This window comes from Lathyrus oleraceus, chromosome 6 (genome assembly GCF_024323335.1).
Source record: "Lathyrus oleraceus cultivar Zhongwan6 chromosome 6, CAAS_Psat_ZW6_1.0, whole genome shotgun sequence".
Taxonomy (NCBI): domain Eukaryota; kingdom Viridiplantae; phylum Streptophyta; class Magnoliopsida; order Fabales; family Fabaceae; genus Lathyrus; species Lathyrus oleraceus.
The window spans coordinates 200,739,252-200,760,195 of NC_066584.1; the positions used below are offsets into that span (position 1 = coordinate 200,739,252).

Below are 20,944 nucleotides of genomic sequence, written 5' to 3' on the forward strand. Positions count from 1 at the left end.
GAGCTCTGGGCTCACTCACTCCAATTCTTGTTCTTGGTCCGCCATTCTTCGAAGAGCGATGGCCCTGGTGTTGTAGTGGTGTCGAGGATTCAGTGTGTAACAACTGAAGAAGACACAAAAATGAGTTTTTTGTTTGAAGAATGACATGAGTGCATGTTATGGGTGCATTTTGTGCAAAGCTCTTAGTTATCTTTATTATTTATTTCAGCAATGTTAGAATATAAGAACAATATGTAATAATTGAGACCCAAAATGACAACTTCCCTTAATCAAAATAAAATTCGAATACAAAAGGATTTAACTTCAAGTACACATGATTCGAATACAAAAAGATTTAAACACCAACAATTCAAATTCAAGTACAAGTAAACTTAAGCTCTGTCTCAGCTCTTATGATCGTAGCCAAATCTGTGGTGAGCTCATTCATCATTTTCTTGATAAACTTGACGAAGTTGAAAACTTGAGGAGGCGTGTTTTCTGGACACATACACCAATCCGCTTCCTGGAGTTTTTTTGGGAGTTCCAACATGTTGAGGTTAACAAACCTAGCTAAGTTGCGGAACTTGCCATTCCATTCAACATAGAGCTCTTGGAGTTTCTGGATGACCTTTTGATCTTCATCTACGGTTGCTCTAGCCTCTCTATACAACCTCATCCAGTACACACAATCATTTTTTAGGAGTAAGTAGGCTGCATCACCTTCTTGGCTCTCCAAAACTGCAAACCTCCTGGTAGCGTCTTCCAACTGGTACCTGAGATGGTGACAGTTTCTTTCAGCTTCTTCCTTATGGAGTATCTCGCGAGACAACTTTTCCTCGCATTTCTTCAGAGCGTCCCTCAAGTCACGGATCTGTTCCTCAAAGTCAAGCTTAATTTCTTTTTTATCCATAAGAGATTTATCCAACATTCTCCCTAACTCACAGATCATGTACTCAGCTTTCTTGAGCTCTTCCTTCCTGGTTCGGATCACTGATGTGGAACCTAATAAGATATGATCAAGATCATCTTTCTGGTCTTCCAATATCCTGGCTCTCTTGTTACTGTCCTCAAGTTCTTGGGCTTTTCCCTTACGTTCCTCTTTCAAATTCTGATTTTCCAAGATAACTCGGTTCATCTGAATCCGTAATTCAGTATTCTCCAATTCGAGCTCCTTAACCTTAGTAGCGAGTTTCTCCATGTCCTCAGGGAGTATAGGCTTGGGCTCAGGAGTTTTAGGAAAAGCTGGAACCTTTAAGATAAATGGCAACTGGATTTCCTCAACTCTTTCTTTCACCCATTGAGTATAAGGTTCTTTGGCGAGAATGTTTCTTTTTCCAAACTCTTTACCCTTTCTTACAACCTTTAACCAAGCCTTTCGTACTGCTCTTACATCAGGATTGCTTGCTTGGATGTCAGAGAGCGCAAATGGCTGTAAGTCCTTTGCGTCAGGAGGACCATCAATGGAGTAACCGTGTTGCATTCGAGATAGCACAGGGTTATAATTGATGCAACCCTTGGTACCCAACAACGGTACATTAGGAAATTCCCCACAACTGACTATAATGTCTGGGGTTTCCCACTCTCAGATATACCATCTGATGGAACTTACGGTGAGAGAAGCTAATTTTTTAGGAGACTTAAGTTCTTTTGCCACAAAAGGACCTTCTTCGGGCATGTGTTGCATGAACCAAGTGTAAAGCAAAGGAGCGCAACACAAAAAAGTTCCACCCTTCTTTTCGTGTCGAGTGTGAAGGGCATAGTAAATGTCAGCTAAGAGAAATGGTACTGGATTGCCAGAGAGAACGACTTCTATGGCTACTTGATCCACAAATTTTTCAACATTTGGGAAGAGCACAATCCCATGGATCAATAAAGCCAACACATCATAGAATGCATTCCAATTTCCACTTTTCTTGAACTTTAGAGCTAAATCTTCCAAAAATCTCGCGGCAAAACCTTCGCAACCCCCTTTTTCAACCCAATTGTCTTGAACAGTCGGGACATTAATACTAAGGGTTGAAGCTATCTTCTTTGGGCCCATATCTTCTTCGAGCTTTGGAAATGGATTAAAATTTTTCAATTTGAGACCCACGATTCTCTCAACTTCTTCCAAAGTAGGAGCTAGCTGGAAATCAGCGAATGTGAAACAACGTAGAGGTGGATCATAATATTGTGCCAGAGAGCCGATAATTCCGTAGTCAACTTTCTTATTTAAAAGGCTTAAAATTTTCCCATAGTTTTTTCTGAACTCATCACGTCTGCTGAGAGACAAATCAGAGATCAAACCGTTAAGACTGTCCAACTTAGGTTCCTTGTACTTAAGCGTGAAAGTGTGTCTCATTGAAGTTGTCATTTTCAAGTTCTCCATTCCTGAAATAAATAAGAGACAACTAAAGAGCTTGCTTTTTATGATGTTGATGCAATGTATGAATGTGATGCATTTTTTTTGTATAGGTTCAATAGGCTTAAGACATGGATAAGTCTGATTGCTTTATATAGAACAAGGTTCTCACCAGGTATGATTTAAGGTTTTTTTTTCAAGGTTCCTAGAGTCATAGATTCGTTAGACTGTTTGCTACCTGCGGCAACTTACTTGTCGGGCATCAACTCCATCTAAAGAATCTACTCTAAGTGAGGTTCTCGCATCGATCGAACGAGAAATACATCTCGCAGATCCACACTACGCAACCATCTTTCCTAGTTGGGCAAAAAACTAAGGTTCTACAAATGGTTCTCAGAGTCATGGATCCCAAAGAAAATATCGAAGCTTACGGCAACTTACTTGCCGAGCGACAACATCCTCTCAAGAATCTACTCTAAGTAAGGTTCTCGTACCGACCCAACGAGAAATACATCTCGCGGACCCGCACTACTCAACCTTGTCCTATCTTATGTTTTTACTCGAGACTCGGGTAAAAAGTCTTTCCCACAAGGTTTGCAATCAGAGTATCCAAGTACCAAACCATAATTGAACCAATACAACAGATTCATACCAATATGACAATAGAGATAGTGAAAACAATAAAGAAAAGCCACATAGGTAAACAAACAAAGGCACACAAACGACCTAACTAGGCTTGACTCACTTAGCAGGATTGTTTTCCCCAGCAGAGTCGCCATCTGTCGCACCTCGAAAAAATGGGGATACGACTTCAAAGCGAAACGCGATCGCACGCTCGCAATGATGGACTGAACATAGTCGTCACCGAACTTTATTTATTCCTAAAAAGGAAAGGGGAAATATCGATAAAACCTCTAAAAGAAAGGATAAGATATGGTCATCGCAACCAATATCAGGGTTCGGGAGTCGATTACGCAAGGGGAAGGTATTAGCACCCCTCACGTCCGTTGTACTCAACGGGAACCATTAGGTTAGTTGTGTGCGTTAGTGTTAGTTGAAATATTAGGCTTTTCAAATTATTAGGTGGGAAAGAAAGAAAGGAAGAGAATGTTTTTGGATATTTGACGAAGGACTAAACCTAAGTTTTTTATTAGTGGGCCTGACATGATTTACAAATCCTGCTCCTACATATCTCAAAAGAGAAATCAAGGCTTACGTAGTTCTAGGTATAAAAATGTTTGTTTGTTGGTCGATTTTAGCGAAAGCTATAGTGTATTAATCGACGAAAACATTATTTTACCCAAAACAGATGAGGAGTAGACGCATACCACACATCGAACGGATTTATAAATCAACATTCGGAAAAGCGTCATTTATCTCTACTCAACAATCGTGGCCGAAACATTGTTTTGCATCACCTTAAGACAATATATCTTTCATTTATGAAAAAGGTTCTTGATTAATTAATCGCACGATGGCGAGAGAGAGTTTGATTGGTTGGATGTATTTTGAGTGATGGCGAGAACTTGGATGAGCGAGATATACATCTCGAATCCTAGCCTCAGGAGTGCACGGTATACACCATGTTCCATTTCCATCTTTATTGGCAAAAGTGTTTAATAGAGATTAATTATTTTTAAGTTTGATTGAGAAAGGGTTTGAAGAAACCGCATTGACAATTTTGAACGATAGCGAGAGCTAAGATAGGCGAGGCATCCGCCTCGAATCTTAATCTCAGGAGTGCACGGTATACACCATGTTCCATTTCCATCTTTATTGAAAGAGGTTAAGATAGGAATTAAGTATTTTGGAGTTTGAAAGACGAGTACCTGTGACTTGCAAGCTCTTACAACTTGGGTCTAGTACTCGGGACTACGTCTGGACATTCCACCCAGGCAGTTTGTTTCTTTCCCATATTGCTAAGAAAATGATTCGAATATTTATGAATGTTTTGGAGGGAAGACAAGTATTTATGGCTTGCAAGCTCTTATAGCTTGAGCCTAATATTCGGGATTACGACTGGATATTCCCTCCAGGTAATCTTTTTCTTCCAACTTTATTAAGAAGATGGTTTGAGATATTTACAGGTGTTTTGGAGAGAAGAAGAATATTTATGGCTTACAAGCTCTTACAGCTTGAGCCTAATATTCGAGATTACGATTGGATATTCCCTCCAGGTAATCTTTTTCTTCCAACTTTATTAAGAAGAGGTTTTGAATATTAGAGTATTAAAAGGAAGACAAATATTTATGGCTTGCAAGCTCTTACAGCTTGAGCCTAATATTCGGGATTATGATTGGATATTCCCTCCAGGATAATATTTTTCTTCACGCTTTATTTAGAAAACGATTTGAATATTAGAGTGTTAAAGAGAAGACGAATATTAACAACTTGCAAGCTCTTACAGCTTGAGCCTAATATTCGGGATTATAACTAGATATTCCCTCCAGGATAATCTTTTTCTTCACGCTTTTAGAAAAGGGTTTGAAAATTATGTTTGATTTGTGAAATGATCTTGAAATGATTCACATTTATTTTTTAGGAATGTATTTTGAAATGGAGGAAAGTTGAAACTGATTTTGAAATCGAGTGAAATTTGAGTATGATTATTTATACGTGTAAAAGTATGGATATGGTACTAACCTAACTAAATTAGTTAACACACAAAAATCGACTAATCGAATAAAATAAAAATAAAATAAAATAGAAAGATACTATATAGAAAAAGAAATTAAGTAAAATGGTAAGCATAACAAATATAAACACAAAGATTTTTGTCCCCAAGTATTGAACCCACTCCACTAAAGGAAATGAATGTACTCTCTCCCCACTAGGCCATTCATGATTATTTGCTATCTTAATGCTAATTCGGATAAGTAAACCAAAATAGATTAAAATTAAAAATAAAAATAAAAACTAAGATAAAATAGTTTGTTGGACTACCAAGAAAAAAAAAGAAATTAAACCCAGCCGCCTGGCTGTTGGGTTCTAGAGGCTAATGGATTGAGATAAACATTAATATATTAATATACACTACTAAATGAAAACATTATTAAATAAAACCTAGGAAGTTTAAACGTAACTTTTAATGGTTTCAATGTTTATTCTATTTAAAAATAAATAAAAGAAAGAAATTGGAAACAACGGTAACAGATGTTTCATCGTCCTCGTTCTCTCCCAATCGTTCACGCCCCTCTTCATCGCTCTATCTCAACTCTCTCAATCACGCTCTCCATCCTCTCACGCTCACTCAAACGCGTCCCTTTCTCGCTCCTCATCTCACGATTCTACCCCCAATCGCTCATCACCTCTCAGTCTCTCTTACTCTAAAATGCGAGAATCCATGAATTTAAGGAGGAACAAAAGGAAAAGGCTCACCTTCGGTGGTGACGACGGCGACGGTGACGCTTAACTCTTCTTTCTTCGCTTCTTCAATCCAGGTATTCGATTTAGGGATTTAGGGTTTTTTCTGAGATTTTTCGCCTGCCTCCTAATTCTCCCTTGCCGTCCTCACCTCTCACCTTTTATATTCTGCAATTTTAGGGTTTGGGGTTGGCTTATGCAGCTCAAAACAAGTATCTCTGCGAAGTCCTTTTGGTGGACTCAGTTTGGATCGGTCTCTTTGATGCTTGGGTTCCGAAAAGGTAACCTGAACCCATGTTTTTTCTTTGAATTTTGTCTCAACTCTGCTTTGGGTATTTTTCTGAATTTTCTACAGCCTTGCTAATTACCTGTATTTTTTACTGCAGTGAAAATTCTTGTAACCTTGAGGTTGTGGATGAGGTTGAGGCTCAACATAGGCCTGTTGGTATTGATCTTTGTCCAGGGTATTTGTTGCAAGTCATTTCACGTTTTGACTTGGATCAGATTGCAAGTTTATTCCAACTTGGTGTGTTTTTGTGCAGGAACTCGAAGGAACTTCTCCTGTCAAGGAAATTTCCACCTAATCTTAACCTGACTACATCATGTGAAACATTTACAGGTACAGGCCTTTGCAACCTGAGTGTTTGACTATTGTGTGTCTTGGTGCATCACGATTTTCCATTGATTATGATGTAGCAGTGTTTAATGGATGCAAAAATGTTGGCAATGTTGCAGGATGGCGCTATAATGAGAGACCAGATATAACATCTTTGTTTCTTGCTGTGGAATTGACTTGCGAAAAGAGACTGAACCCTCTCGAGTTTCTTTCCGTCCGGAAAGGTTTGTCAAGGATGTATCAATTCAACAATGTGATCACTAATGCTAACAAGCCATTCCATCTCTCTCTGCCATATTTCTTTCTTCGGAATTCATATTGATCTTGTGTTGTTGTTGTAGCCTGCTTGTTTGGTTTTAATGATGGCAAGTTCAATTGGAAGTAACTGAAGTGTTATGGACTGTTATAGGTTGTTGCTTTTTGGATGCCGGTTCCGTTGCGGTTTTCGATACATTGTTGTGGAATTTGGAGGAACCAAACTAATTCAAGAGGTTAAGGTAAGTTTTTTTGATGCTGTTATGTTCTTTTCAATTTCTGTTCTGGCTTTTGTAACCGAAACATGGACTGCTGTGATGTTGCAGAAGGCATAGCCTTGGTTCGAATGCAGAATGGTTGGTTGCTCATGATGTAGGTAGCGTATGGTTGAATATTAGCCGCATTACATGTCGGTTATACGCATAGCAGGGTGATTTATGTGAGTTGTGGGTTTGTAATTGGATGTAATTTTGTTCATGCCTTAATTCCAACTCGCTTTATGTACTGTAGGTTTTGGTTCAAATGAGGCTTGGTGATTGTGGTTTCATGACGCTTGGTTTGTGCAATGCATGGAACTTGTCGTATGACTTGATTTGCTCACTTGATATGCTACTAGATAATAGTGCTTGTGTATGGTATTGTTGTTTCACTAATCCCGTGTTGATGCAACTTAGTTTATTTTGTTTCATGACATATTCTTGTTTGGAACTCCTTATTGCTTGGTTTGATGTTTGTTCTTGCACTGCACTTTCAGCTTGGTTTAAAACAGCATGTGTGTATGGAAAGCTTGACATGTTCTGACCTCATTCATGCTTTGTTAGGCTTCTTGGTCATGAGCACATGAAAGATGACGTTGGAACAAAGGGCTTGCAACATGACATTGAAATCGGAAGCAACTTGTCTGATGGAATTGGATTGACGTTTAAATTAGTGTAGAATGGATTGCTTGGAAGAGTTTGCTTAGACATGTAATTATCGTAGTCTTTGTTATGATGTGAATTGAAAATGGACGTATGCAATGGTAATTGAATGTAATTGGACATGAAAATGTATGTATGAAAATGAGTTTGGAAATGTTTGAAAGTTAAATATTATTGAATGTCATGAAATGAGTGTATGTACTATTTTGATTTGAAATGAACTGTGGATGGAAAATGGATCATGTTTGTGAGATTTTGCTTTGTTATTTTTTGACATGGTTATTGTAAAGTAATTGGATTGTTAATGAATGAAATGATTATTTGGACATTTGAATGGTGTAATGAATGTTTGAATTTGGCTAGTGTAAACTGTGGAATGAATTGGAAGTGAAATTGTAACTTGGTTTGAAATTACTCATGGAATTTGGTTTGAATGAAATGAATTTGTGGTTATAGAAATGGATATGGATTTTTTTGAAATAATCTAAAACTCATCTAAATGTCAATTTAAAATCAAAAAAACCAAAAAAACCAATTAAAATCAAATTAGTCTATAATTTATTAAAATTACTTTGATATCAATTCTAACATTTATTTGAAAATTAAAATCAATTAGAGTTTGAATCATTAGTAAAAAAAACAATTAAGATTAACTTGAAATTTGGAATTAGATTTACTTTGAAATTAAATTTAAATTAAAGATTAAAAAAAGTCAAATAACTAAAATCCATTTTGTAATCAAAAAACACCATGATCAAAAAACTAGATAATGACCAATGTTTATCAAAAAAATATGGATTTGGGAATGGACGGTTGCCTTTGGTCATGAATGTATGCAAATAAACTTTAGGCCAAATGCCAAATGAAAAAATAAAAAAAATGGAAAAAATTCAGGACCAAAATCGGGGTATGACAATATGGTTGAAACACTTCTGAGTGTTTTAGTTCAATTCTATGATCCTCTCCACTAATGCTTAATTTTTCCTGATTATCAGCTTGTGCCTACATTGGAAGAGTATGCCTATCTCTTGGGTATACCCGTATCTGACAAGGTACATTTTAGTGGATTGGAGGAGATTCCCCGATCTCATATCATAGCTGAAGCTCTCCATCTTAAGAAATATGAGATTGATGCTCATTTGGTGAAGAAAGGAGGTATTCTTGGGTTAACTTCTGAGTTCCTCATTGGTAAATCTATTGTCTTTGCTCAAGTTGGTAACATGGATGCTTTTGAAGCCATCTTTATATTGCTCATATATGGTTTAACTTTGTTCCCTAACATTGACGGTTTTGTTGATGTTAACGCCATTAGAATCTTCTTGATTGGGAATCTTGTTCCTACTCTATTGGGTGACATGTATTTCTCTTTGCATTTGAGGAATTCTAAAGGCGGTGGGACTATTGTGAGTTGTGTTCCTCTTCTGTACAAGTGGTTTATTTTGCACTTGCCTCAGACGCGTGCTTTTTTGGAGAACAAGCAATGTATATGGTGGTCTCAGAGACTTATGTCTCTCTCTAATGATGACATTGTTTGGTGTGATTCTGCATTGGGTAGCTTGGATATTATTGATAGTTGTGGTGAGTTTTCTAATATGCCTCTTATTGGTACACAAGGAGGAATCGACTACAACCCTGCTTTGTCTCGTCATTAACTTGGGTTCCCCTTGAGAGATAAACCTAATAACACTCAGTTAGAAGTTCTATTCTACCAAGCGGTTAAAGATCCCCAACATTTGAAGCAGAGGCTGATACACGCGTGGCATAATATGCATAAGAAAGGAATATCCGAGCTTGGTCCATGCAATTGTGTAGCCTTGGAAGCTTACACTATTTGGGTGAAGAAGAGAGCTTTAGAGCTCAAGATGCCATACGCTTGTGAAAGACCTATGTCTGTGGTTATGGTTGATCCATAAACTGTCCCTAACAAAGATGTAGAGGAGTTGGAAGATGCACTCACCAAGATGAAGCAAGAGAAAGATATATGGGAAGAACTGTTCCATGCTTTGAGCCGAAAGCATGAAGAGTTGTAGCTTGAGTCGAAAGACAAGGATGCACTTATTAAGACTCTTGAAGACCAAGCAATGAAGAGACAGAGAGAGCTAGAGGGTTCATCTTCCTCTAGTATGCCTCAACCTTCTGGTGCTTGGAAGAAGATTGTTGATCGGCTAGTTCTTGAGAAGGCTCAGATGAAGACATCCTTTGAGTTTGAGATTCGACAGATCCGAAGGAAGTATGCACCCTTAGCCAGATCATCTGATGCAGTTACTAGGGATCCTTAGGATGACGGTTTCATTTGCTCTTGTATTTGTACTTTGGTTTCTGAAATTGTATTTAGTGTAATCCTTCCAAATTTTATGAATAAAAAGAGATTTTATCAAATTGTTATTATTGTTATTATTATTTGAATATATCTTTTCAAATAGGACTTCATATGTTCCTTGAAATTAAAAATAATAAAACAACGTTGCATTTCATGCATCATTTTCACAACAGGTTTTCTTCCGCCAGATGTCTTATCAGTTCTTCTTCTATTCATAGCCAAACTGACTCACCACTATAATACTCACACTAATCAACCGAAAATCAGGGAGCATATAGAGAAAGAGAACCGAGAACTGAAGGACGAGATCGCCAGATTAACGACGCTGATGGAATCTGTGATTGTTGCCTAGAATTAGTCATCACCAACTCTTGCAACTTCTCCTCCTTAGAGGAATTTCATTTCTGAGGTTGCTACCTCAGTTGTTCCTGTTGCTGCTGTCAGTCAATCCATTCCTTCTATTCATGTTGGGTTCCCTTGGGGGATGTCGTCAAATTTTATTCCAGAAGGGTATGCACCCACATTTGTTTCTCTACCGGTATCTAGCCCGGTCATGTCAGTGCCACCTCTAGTTGTTCACACTATGCCTCGTGTTGAGAACACTATCTACCATTCTGAGCCGTCTGAGGGTCCATATGTGTATGAGAAGATGGATGAGATGAAAGATCAATTCCTCGAGCTGCACAAAGAGTTGAAGACCCTGAGAGGGAAATACTTGTTTGCGAAGAGTGCTATTGAACTCTGCTTGGTCCCTAATGTCACTATCCCGGTGAAATTCAAGGTCCCCGACTTTGAAAAATACAAAGGGAATACTTTCCCACAAAGCCATCTTGTGATGTACGCCAGAAAAATGTCTACTAAGACTGATAATGATCAGTTGCTGATTCACTATTTCTAAGACAGTTTAACTGGAGCTGCCTTAAGGTGGTATATGGGTTTGGACAGTGCAAGCATTCGTACTTTCAATGACTTGGCTGAAGCCTTTGTCAAGCAGTATAAGTATAATATGGATATGGCATCTGATAGAGACCAGTGGAGGTCTATGTCTCATAAGGATAAAGAGACATTCAAAGAGTATGCTCATAGATGAAGAGAACTGGGTGCCTAAATAAGCCCAACTCTTGAAGAGAAGGAAATGACGAAGATCTTCTTGAAAATGTTGAGTTCATTTTATTACGAATGTATGATTGAGAGTGTCCCAAATGACTTTACCGAAATGGTAAACATGGGGATGAGGCTAGAAGACGGAGTTCGTGAAGGACGTTTGTCTAAAAAAGAAGCATCTTCTAGTAAGAAATATGGTGGGAATTTCTCCAAGAGGAAGGAAGGAGAAACTAACTCAGTGTCATTGGGGAGGCAGAGGAGGGCTCATGTCAGAAAGATTTCTCAACCTCGTCAACATCAACATTAAGTTTCCTCAGTAATTCCAGTTTTTTCCAACAATTCCAACAATCAATCAGTCCCAATTCAGCAACAACAACCACAACAAAGAACCAACTACAACAACAACAACAATAATCACCAACAAAATTTTGAGAGGAAGGAGGTCTCCTTTGACCCTATTCCTATGACATATGCAGAGTTATACCCATCATTGGTTCTCAAGAACCTCATCCAGCCAAGAAATCCTCCGCAAATTACTGAGCCACTACCATAAGGGTTCAAGCCTGATCTTCATTGTGCTTTTCACCAGGGAGCCCCTGGCCATGATATAGAGAATTGATATCATCTAAAATATGAAGTTCATAAGCTTATGAAGAGTGGTATGGTGTCCTTTGAGGATAGAGAGCCAAATGTGAAAGCCAATTCGTTACCCACTCATGGTAACGCTTCTGTCAACATGGTGGACGGCTGTCCAGGGAATTTCCGAGTTTTTGATGTGAGACGTATCCGAAGATCTCTGGTGGAGATGCATAAGACTTTGTGTTTAATCAGTGACTGTGAACATGACCATGATGGTTTTGTAATCTGTAGCATGAACCCATGTGGGTGTGTGGTCGTCAAGAGGGATATCTAGAAGTGGATGGATGAAAAAGTAATTCAGATTCAACAGTCGAGGGATATGGGAGATGATGTGAATGTAATTGTGCCAGTATTCAAGACCCCTGAGCGGGTAGTCATTCAGTTTGATAGTAGCAGCAACAATAATGTCAATAGATCGGTATCACCGTTGGTCATACGGTTAGCGAGCCATGTCCCTTACTCATCCGATAAAGTTGCACCATATCAATATAATGCCACTATGATTGAAAATGGTCAAAAGGTTCCTCTACCAATTGCAGATTCAGTGGTGAATATCACAGATATTACAAAAGTGACCCGTAGCGGTCGTGTGTTCAGTCCAGTTTTCCCTAAAGTGATAGAAGATGTTTCAGTAAGTAAGAAGGTAGAGATTCCAGTAGAGAATTCGGTTAGTGCTCCAACGTGTCAGTCTGATGAGCCCAGCAAGTTGAAGACTAACGATGATGATGAGGTGTTAAGGCTAATCAAGAGAAGTGAATTCAATGTTATGGAGTAGCTGTTCCAGACTCCATCAAAGATCTTTGTGTGGTCACTGTTGATGAATTCTGAAGCGCATAGGGAGGCATTGCAGAAAGTATTGGAACATGCTTATGTTGAGCATGATGTGACAGTGGATCAGTTTGACCACATAGTTGCCAACATAACTTGTAACAATTTAAGTTTTTGTGATGAAGAGCTTCCCGAGGAAGGAAGAAATCACAACTTAGTGTTACACATTTCAATGAATTGCAAGGAGGACACTTTCTCTGATGTGTTGGTTGATACTGGTTCGTTGTTGAATGTGTTACCAAAATCAACTTTGTCAAGCTCTCTTATCAAGGCTCCCCAATGAGGTACAATGGCGTAATTATCAAAGCGTTCAACGGTTCTCGTAAAATTGTCATAGGTGAAGTGGACCTTCCAGTGAAAATAGGTCCGAGTGATTTCCAAATTACTTTCTAGGTAATGGATATCCACCCAACCTACATTTGCTTTTTTGGAAGGCCATGGTTTTATGAAGCTGGAGCAATGACGTCTACTCTTCACCAGAAGCTGAAATTTGTGAAGAACGACAAGCTTGTCGTTGTTGGTGGAGAGAAGGCATTGTTGGTGAGCCATTTGTCGTCTTTCACGAATGTTGATGCTGAGGAGGAGGTCGGAACGTCTTTCCAAACCTTATCTATTGCTAATGAGTTAAAGAAAACTAGGGCACCCATGTCTTCTTTGAAAGATGCGCAAGAGGCTATTCAAGTTGGCAGCATTGACAAGTGGGGTCATGTTGTGGAGGTCGTCGAGAACAAGAATAGAGCTGGACTAGGATTTCAACCAGGGTCGTTCAATGCTAAAGTCAAAGTTATGCAACCAATTTTCCACAGTGGATGGTTCATTCACGAGAATGATCAACACTCAGCTGTCATTATTGAAGACAGTGGTAATGAAGACGAAGCTTGCGCCAACTTTGTGACGCATGGCCAGACTTGCAACAATTGGGTCGCTGTTGATGTTCCTGTTGTCATTCACCGTTCTAAGTAATTTGTTTTTTTGATGTTTAAAGAAAAATCCTTCTCATATGCCTAAGGGATAAGTTAACATTGTTGGGTATTTTTATTATTATCATCAATAAAATACAATTTTATTCATCCACATCTATGATATATTTTTTTGACTTTTTGCTTTTTCTAAAATGGTAATCACGAAAAAAAACATAAATAAATAATAATCTTCCATCTACATAATATTTGTTCGCACTCGACTTCTCTAAAATCAAAATATCAAATCATTATGCAGGTTGGTTCTCAAACCCATTGAATACAATGATCCTACTCCCTCTCTAAACTTTGATTTCCATGTGTTTGAAGATGAGGAATAGATTGATGATGAAGAAGTATATGATGAATTATCTCGTTTACTCGAGCATGAGGAACAAGCCACTCAGCCGTTTGAAGAGCAGATTGAACTGGTCAACTTGGGTCCCGATAATGATGTGAAGGAAGTCAAAATTGGGTCTCAACTTTGTCCAGAAGCTAAGAAGGGGTTGATTGATCTTCTTTGAGATTATTCTGATGTGTTTACTTGGTCCTATCAAGATATGCCTGGGTTGGATTTTGAGATTATGGAGCATAGATTGTCGTTAAAGCCAGAATTCCCGTCAGTCAAGTAGAAATTGAGAAGAACTCATCCTGATATGACAATAAAGATCAAAGAGGAAGTGCAGAAGAAGATTGATGCTGGTTTTCTTGTAACTTTCGAGTATCCATAATGGGTGGCCATCATTATGCCTGTTCTGAAGAAAAGATGGAAAAGTCTGCATGTGTGTTGATTATAGAGATTTGAATAAAGCTAGTCCGAAATATGATTTTCCTCTTCCACACATTGACATGTTGGTAGACAATACATCTAAATTCAAAGTATTTTTGTTTATGGATGGATTTTCCAGATATAATCAAATCAAAATGGCACCTGAAGATATGGAGAAGACCACATTCATTACGCCCTGGGGAACATTTTGTTATAGAGTGATGCCTTACGATTTAAAGAATGATGGTGCAATGTACTAGAGAGCTATGCCCACTCTTTTTCATGATGTGATGCATAAAGAGATTGAAGTTTACGTTGATGATATAATTTTAAAATCAAGTGATGAAGAAGAGCATGTTGAGCATTTGTTGAAATTATTCCAGCGTTTGAGGAAATATAAACTCCGCTTAAATCCCAATAAATGTAACTTTGGTGTTCGTTCTGGTAAGTTGTTGGGCTTTATTGTCAGTGAGAAGGGTATTGAGGTTGATCCTACCAAGGTCAAAGCAATATAACAAATTCCTGCGCCCAAAACTGAGAAGCAAGTCAGAGGTTTTCTCGGCCGCTTGAACTATATCTCAAGATTTATATCGCATATGACTGCCACATGTGCGCCTATATTCAAGCTTCTTCGGAACTATCAGTCTTGTGATTGTACCGAGGATTTCCAAAAAGCTTTTGACAGTATCAAAGAGTATCTGCTTAAGCCTCCAATTCTGTCTCCGCCTATTGAAGGAAGACCATTGATCATGTATCTAATTGTGTTTGACGAGAGTATGGGTTGTGTTCTTGTTCAGCAAGATGAATCTGGAAAGAAAGAATATGCAATTTACTACCTCAGTAAGAAGTTCACCGACTGTGAGACTCGGTATTCTATGCTTAAGAAAACATGTTGCACATTGGCTTGGGATGCTAAGCGTCTGCGCCAATATATGTTGAATCATACTACTTGGTTTATATCCAAAATGGATCCAATCAAGTAAGTTTTTGAGAAGCCTGATTTAACTGGGAGGATTGCCCATTGGCAGATGTTGTTTTCCGAGTATGGTATTGAATACCGATCTCAAAAATAAATTAAGGGTAGTGTCTTGGCAGACCATTTGGCTCACCAACCGATTGAAGATTACCAGTCAGTACAATATGATTTTCCTGACAAAGAGATTTTATACTTGAAGATGAAAGATTGTGATGAACCATTGCTTAAAGAAAGGCCAGAGCCTGGTTCCCGTTGGGGCATGGTATTTGATGGAAATGTTAATTCATATTGTAATGGCATTGGGCTGTGATTATTACTCATCAAGGCACTCATTTTCCGTTTACAGCTAGATCAACCTTCAAGTCTACAAGCAATATGGCTGAATATGAAGCTTGCATTATGGGGCTAGAAGAGGCCATTGATCTCAGAATAAAATATCTTGAGGTTTATGGAGATTCAGCTTTGGTTGTGAATCAGATCAAAGGTGAATGAGAGACAAATCAACCCGGTTTGATACCATATAGAGACTATGCAAGGAGGATTTCAAATTTCTTTATAAAGGTTGAGTTTCATCATATCCCTCGAGATAAAGTGCCCAATTTGACGGTGATGCGTCTTGATAGGCCAGCTCATGTATTTGTTGTTGAAGAAGTCAAAGATGAGAAGCCTTGGTATTTTGATATCAAATGTTTCCTCCAAATCAGATTTACCCGCCTAGGGCATCTTTGAAAGATAAGAAGACTTTGAGAAGATTTGTCGGCAACTTCTACCTGAATGGTGATGTGCTTTACAAGAGAAATTTCGATATGGTTTTGCTCAGATGCGTGGATAGACACGAAGCAGATCTGTTGATGACTGAAGTCCATGAAGGTTCCTTTGGTACCCATTCCAATGGACATGATATGGAAAATAAGATGTTGAAAGCGAGTTACTATTGGCTGACAATGGAATCTGACTGTTGCAAGTATGTCAAGAAATGCCATAAGTGTCGAATTTATGCAGATAAGATTCGCATTCCTCCGACACTATTGAATGTCATTTCCTCTCCATGACCCTTCTCCATGTGGGGAATTGATATGATTGACATGACTGACATGATTGAGCCCAAAGCTTCGAACAGACATCATTTTATTCTGGTGGCTATTGATTACTTCACAAAGTGGGTTGAAGCGGCATCGTATGCAAATGTGACCAAGCAAGTTGCTGTAAGGTTTATCAAGAATAAGATTATATGGCGTTATGACGTGCCAAGCAAGATCATTACAAACAATGGATCTAACTTGAATAACAAAATGGTGGAAGCTCTTTGCAAAGACTTCAAGATTTCACATCATAATTCTTCTCCCTACAAACCTAAGATGAATGGGGTTGTTGAAGCTGCAAATAAGAACATTAAAAAGATCATTCAGAAGATGGTTGTGACATATAAAGATTGGCATGAGATGCTTCCATTTGCTTTGCATGGATACCGCACATCCACCCGCACTTCAACAAAGGCAACCCCTTTCCCTCTTGTCTATGGTATGGAAGTTGTACTCCCCGTGGAAGTTGAGATCCAATCATTGCGTGTTTTGATGGAAGCCAAGTTGATAGAAGTTGAATGGTGTCAAACCAGATATGACCAGCTGAATTTGATTGAAGAGAAGAGATTAACTGCCATGTGTTATGGTCAGTTATATCAACAAAGAATGAATAAAGATTTTAATAAGAAGGTCAAGCCTCGTGTGTTTCGAGAAGGTGACATCGTGCTCAAGAAAATTCTATCTTTCAAATCTGATGCTAGGGGCAAATGGACTCCTAATTACGAAGGCACATATGTTGTCAAGAGAGCCTTTTTCGGCGGTGCTTTGATTCTTACAACTATGGATGGTGAAGACTTCAGGCGTCCTGTGAATGCCTATGCAGTCCAGAAATATTTCGCCTAAAAAGAAAACAACAACTCGCTAAGTTGAAAACCCAAAAGGGCGGCTTAGGCAAAAAAGAGCGTCTCGGTGGATTGAAAACCCGAAAGGGCGATCCAGGCAAAAATTAGAGACATAAAACAAAAAATTTATCCTGGTAGATTGAGTACTCCACCTTGGAGAAATCTAGGAAAAATTTAGGGATTATGGCAAGTAACTGCATTCGGATGATCCTGATCATGGAAGCATTTTTTAGCAAGTCATTTGGTTTTGATTCATCATTCTCAACTGAAGACAAGCACAGTGGATGTTGAAGTTGGAAGGAAGAGTAGTGACCATTGTATTAAATGTATCCCTTTTCCATATAAATTACCATTTTTCAAACTTTGTAAAAATCTATGGAGTCTCGTCATTTACGGACTGCCATTCTATTAAATAAAGTTGAACTTTTATCCAATTATTTCTATTCTTATTTACTTCTGCTAAATGAAATTGAATTTTTATGATGATAATTTTGAAATAAATTAATGGGTAATCATTTTTCTTAAAATAATAAAAACAATCATTTTAAGGATAATTGATTTCAGTAAGGAATGTCAACAACAATCTGAGAACAGGTAAGTCTTGAAGTGTGAAGCATTGTTGGTCTTCCCCCAAGCAGTTGGTTTGGTAACTTTTTTTCCTCCCCAACAGTTCGTCATTTATCCCCAGCCTGGTTGATGAGTCTCTCCCCGAATATATCATAATCCCCAATAGAGTCGGTGAGTCTCATCTCCAGTTGAGCTGATGATCGGTCCCCTTTGAAAACTCATATTCCCCAGCTAAGATGCTCATGTTTTGTATCCCCCCCAGTTTATGATTGGACCTTGGAGATCCATAATCTTTATTTGGTTTCCATTTTTGCATTTTTTATTATGTTGCATAACTTCGGCAGTTTCTCCTTTGCGCGAATCAGACCTGGTTATCTTTGCCTTGGAATTGGTTTATTTCGCAATTTCACAGAAGCATCCAATAAATATTGAGGAATATGATGGTCTTGGTCATAACATCCCCAACTGTTTGCTTAAATCCTCATGCAGAGTTTTACCTCTTGCATTCCCCAACAGAATTCATCTTTGGATATGAAGATCCCTCGTTCCCGTCAGTATTGGACTCTGATCAGTGTTTGATTTTTGTCCCCTGCAAGGTCGTAACAGTGATTCAAATCTTTGTTATTTGTATCCTTTGTGTTGTTTTATCAGCATAATCATAATCATACCTGCATATACATGCATAAAGCACATCCTCAGATATTTCATTATTCATTTTATCGCATTAGATTATTTTTTTCTGATCCCCTGCTTCGGAGATATTATCTCTCCATGTAGATTTGGTGTGTCTGTCCTCCTTGAATTGTAGAGTCCCACATCGACTATATTATATAATTAGTTATAATCTCTCTATATATAATAAAGTTTCCGTAGTGCTTTTCAATACACACGTTTTATTCAAAATGTCTCTTAATCTCTTGTATTTCAACACATAGAATTGGAGAAAGTTAGTTGGGTCTTACCATTTATGAAATATTGCAAACATGAAGTAGGTGTAAGCTCAATTTGCCCTGTTTATAATTCATGCACTCCTGTTTGTGTTGTCTAAAGTTGAGTATTTAGTTAAGTTATTTTGCAATTCAAAATATTAGTTTCTTGGTTATAGACTATAGTTTGTCTTGTCTCACAAAATTTTAGTTAACGAGCTGAAATTGCCTATTTTATGAAGTGCGGTGGGGTTGATTGAATTCCACTCAATTGTATTTTATAATAAATATTTAATATTTCTGTCAAGCTTCCTTTTCCCTACTATTTTCTGCAACTGTTTAGAAAGTAAAATGGATGAAGTTCTATTGTTCCTTTTTCATCTTTTCTCTTTGAGCTGCCAAATCAGTGGATTTAATTGGAGAAGAAAACAATTTTCTTTCTTTGGAAGAGTAGAAAGACCAAAGTTAAGGACACCATGGAGGCTACTCTATTTTGGAGGCTACTCTATTTTTTTGTTAGAATTTGGTAAATGTTTTTATACTCAAAATACAACCTGTATTATTCCAGAGAGATAATGATAAGCTGGAAAGTGGTTGAATAGTTAAACAGAGTGCGGATCCAGTTGCTTGTTTTGTGACTACAGATGTTTTCATGTCTGACTTGAATTATTTTTGCAATTTTCCAACACTTTGTCTCTTATCTTAACAGTACCTCAGAGTCCATCTTGCTATGCCTCTGACTCTGAGCAAGCCAGTGCTGCTGTGAAGCCAGAGAATATGAGACATGCTCTTGATTCCACGTTACATGATGTATTTAACAATGGCGGGTCATCACTGAACACAAGTATACATGATTTGACTCAGATATCTGCTCGTGGAAATAGGATTAGCAGCCCACCAAGCATGCTTTCATCTCAAAACTCAAGCTTGGGTTTGATACAAGGAATTAATGGGGGAATGATAAAATCAGAACCCGGATATTCGGGTAGTCCTCCTTACATCTTTGGTCATGATGGCTCTGTGTTGGAAGCATGCCCAACTATTGCTGATGCAGCGGTTACATCGTTTAATAGTGTTGACTCAAACTCTCATTCTATGAATGGAGCACTCATTAACCCAGATATTTCATCATTTGGAGTTTTGGGGCAGATTCTAGAAACCTCAGCCTTTCAGATCTGACTGCTGATTTTTCTCAGAGTTCTGGTATGTTTTCTTTCCAACACATAGTGAGTCATCGATGCATCTGTTTCAGAGTGGTTGCATGCTTTTCTGCTTTCATGAATGAGTGTGTGTCCTGATGAGTGATGATTATGAGTAAATTGCAATTCCATTTATGTTTCGTGCTAGATCTTTCAACCAGGCTTCTAATTTTGTACGTCAAACTATGGAAGTATGTTAGCACCTAGTACTAACAAATTGGTCTCTTTCTTATCGGATATAATGGAGAGCTATCCAAGATGTCCCTACCTGGGTACTACTAATGAGAACTTCCTTCAAAATGGAGAACAGAGTAAGAAACCACCTCCCTCTTTCCTATCCAACCTCAAGATAAAGAGAGAGAATCCATTGATCCATTTTGTCTGTGCTACTATGCTGCTGACATTAACATTATCTTAATCTTTATTAAAAGAATATAAGGCTTGATTTATGATGACTCTGGCAATGGACAATGGATTATCAGTGTTTAGCCATCAGCAGTTGTGCTACTATTGAAACTGGCATATATAATAAAGCACAACTTGTTTTAAGGCCAAAAAAACTCTTCAAATCTCTATTATTTTCCCATTGTATTGATACAAAACATGAAATCATTTTGGTCATACACATAATGATAATATTTGGTTATCTTGCTTGCAGATTGAACAGCACCCGTAAAATGAAGTGCTTGTAAATAGAAGTTTAGAAGTTTGACAGACTATGAAATTCCAACTCTTCGGTGAACATGTGTATAGGAGTTCACTAACCATAATCTGCAGTGATGGGAAGTTAAATTTGAAAGGGTTTGTATGTACTCAATAAATAATGAATCTCTCTTATTTTGGTTTGTTTTCATCCCGTGTCCGTTTGGGTATAGCTTTGCATAGTGGTTTTTTCTACTTTGTTTATATATATACTAGTTCTCTTGTGTTTTGATGATGTTATTTTTGGCGTAGAATGCATGAAACTGTGTTTTACAGGGATGATGTATCTAGAGTTTTCACCTTATCAAATGAAAAACACTACTGTTACAGTTACTTACTTGCTGAACACCAAAGTTCATATTATTTACAACAAGAATAGAATCGAGTACTTGTCACTACTCTTTTGATAGGAAAAAAACATGGTTTCTTGTGATGTGTTTTTGAGCTCCTAGCTACAAAACACGGACTACATTCTGCAGTTTCATCAAACATTCTAATTAATTTAACAATAGATGAGAAGAAATGAAAGGAATAATCACCTAAAAGTCAAATCACGT

The 20,944-nt window shown here is 37.9% G+C and overlaps 1 pseudogene; it reads left to right on the forward strand.

The window, feature by feature from the left end:
- Positions 1–18,549: 18,549 nt before the first annotated feature.
- On the forward strand, positions 18,550–20,720 carry LOC127096968 (uncharacterized; annotated as a pseudogene).
- Positions 20,721–20,944: the final 224 nt, after the last annotated feature.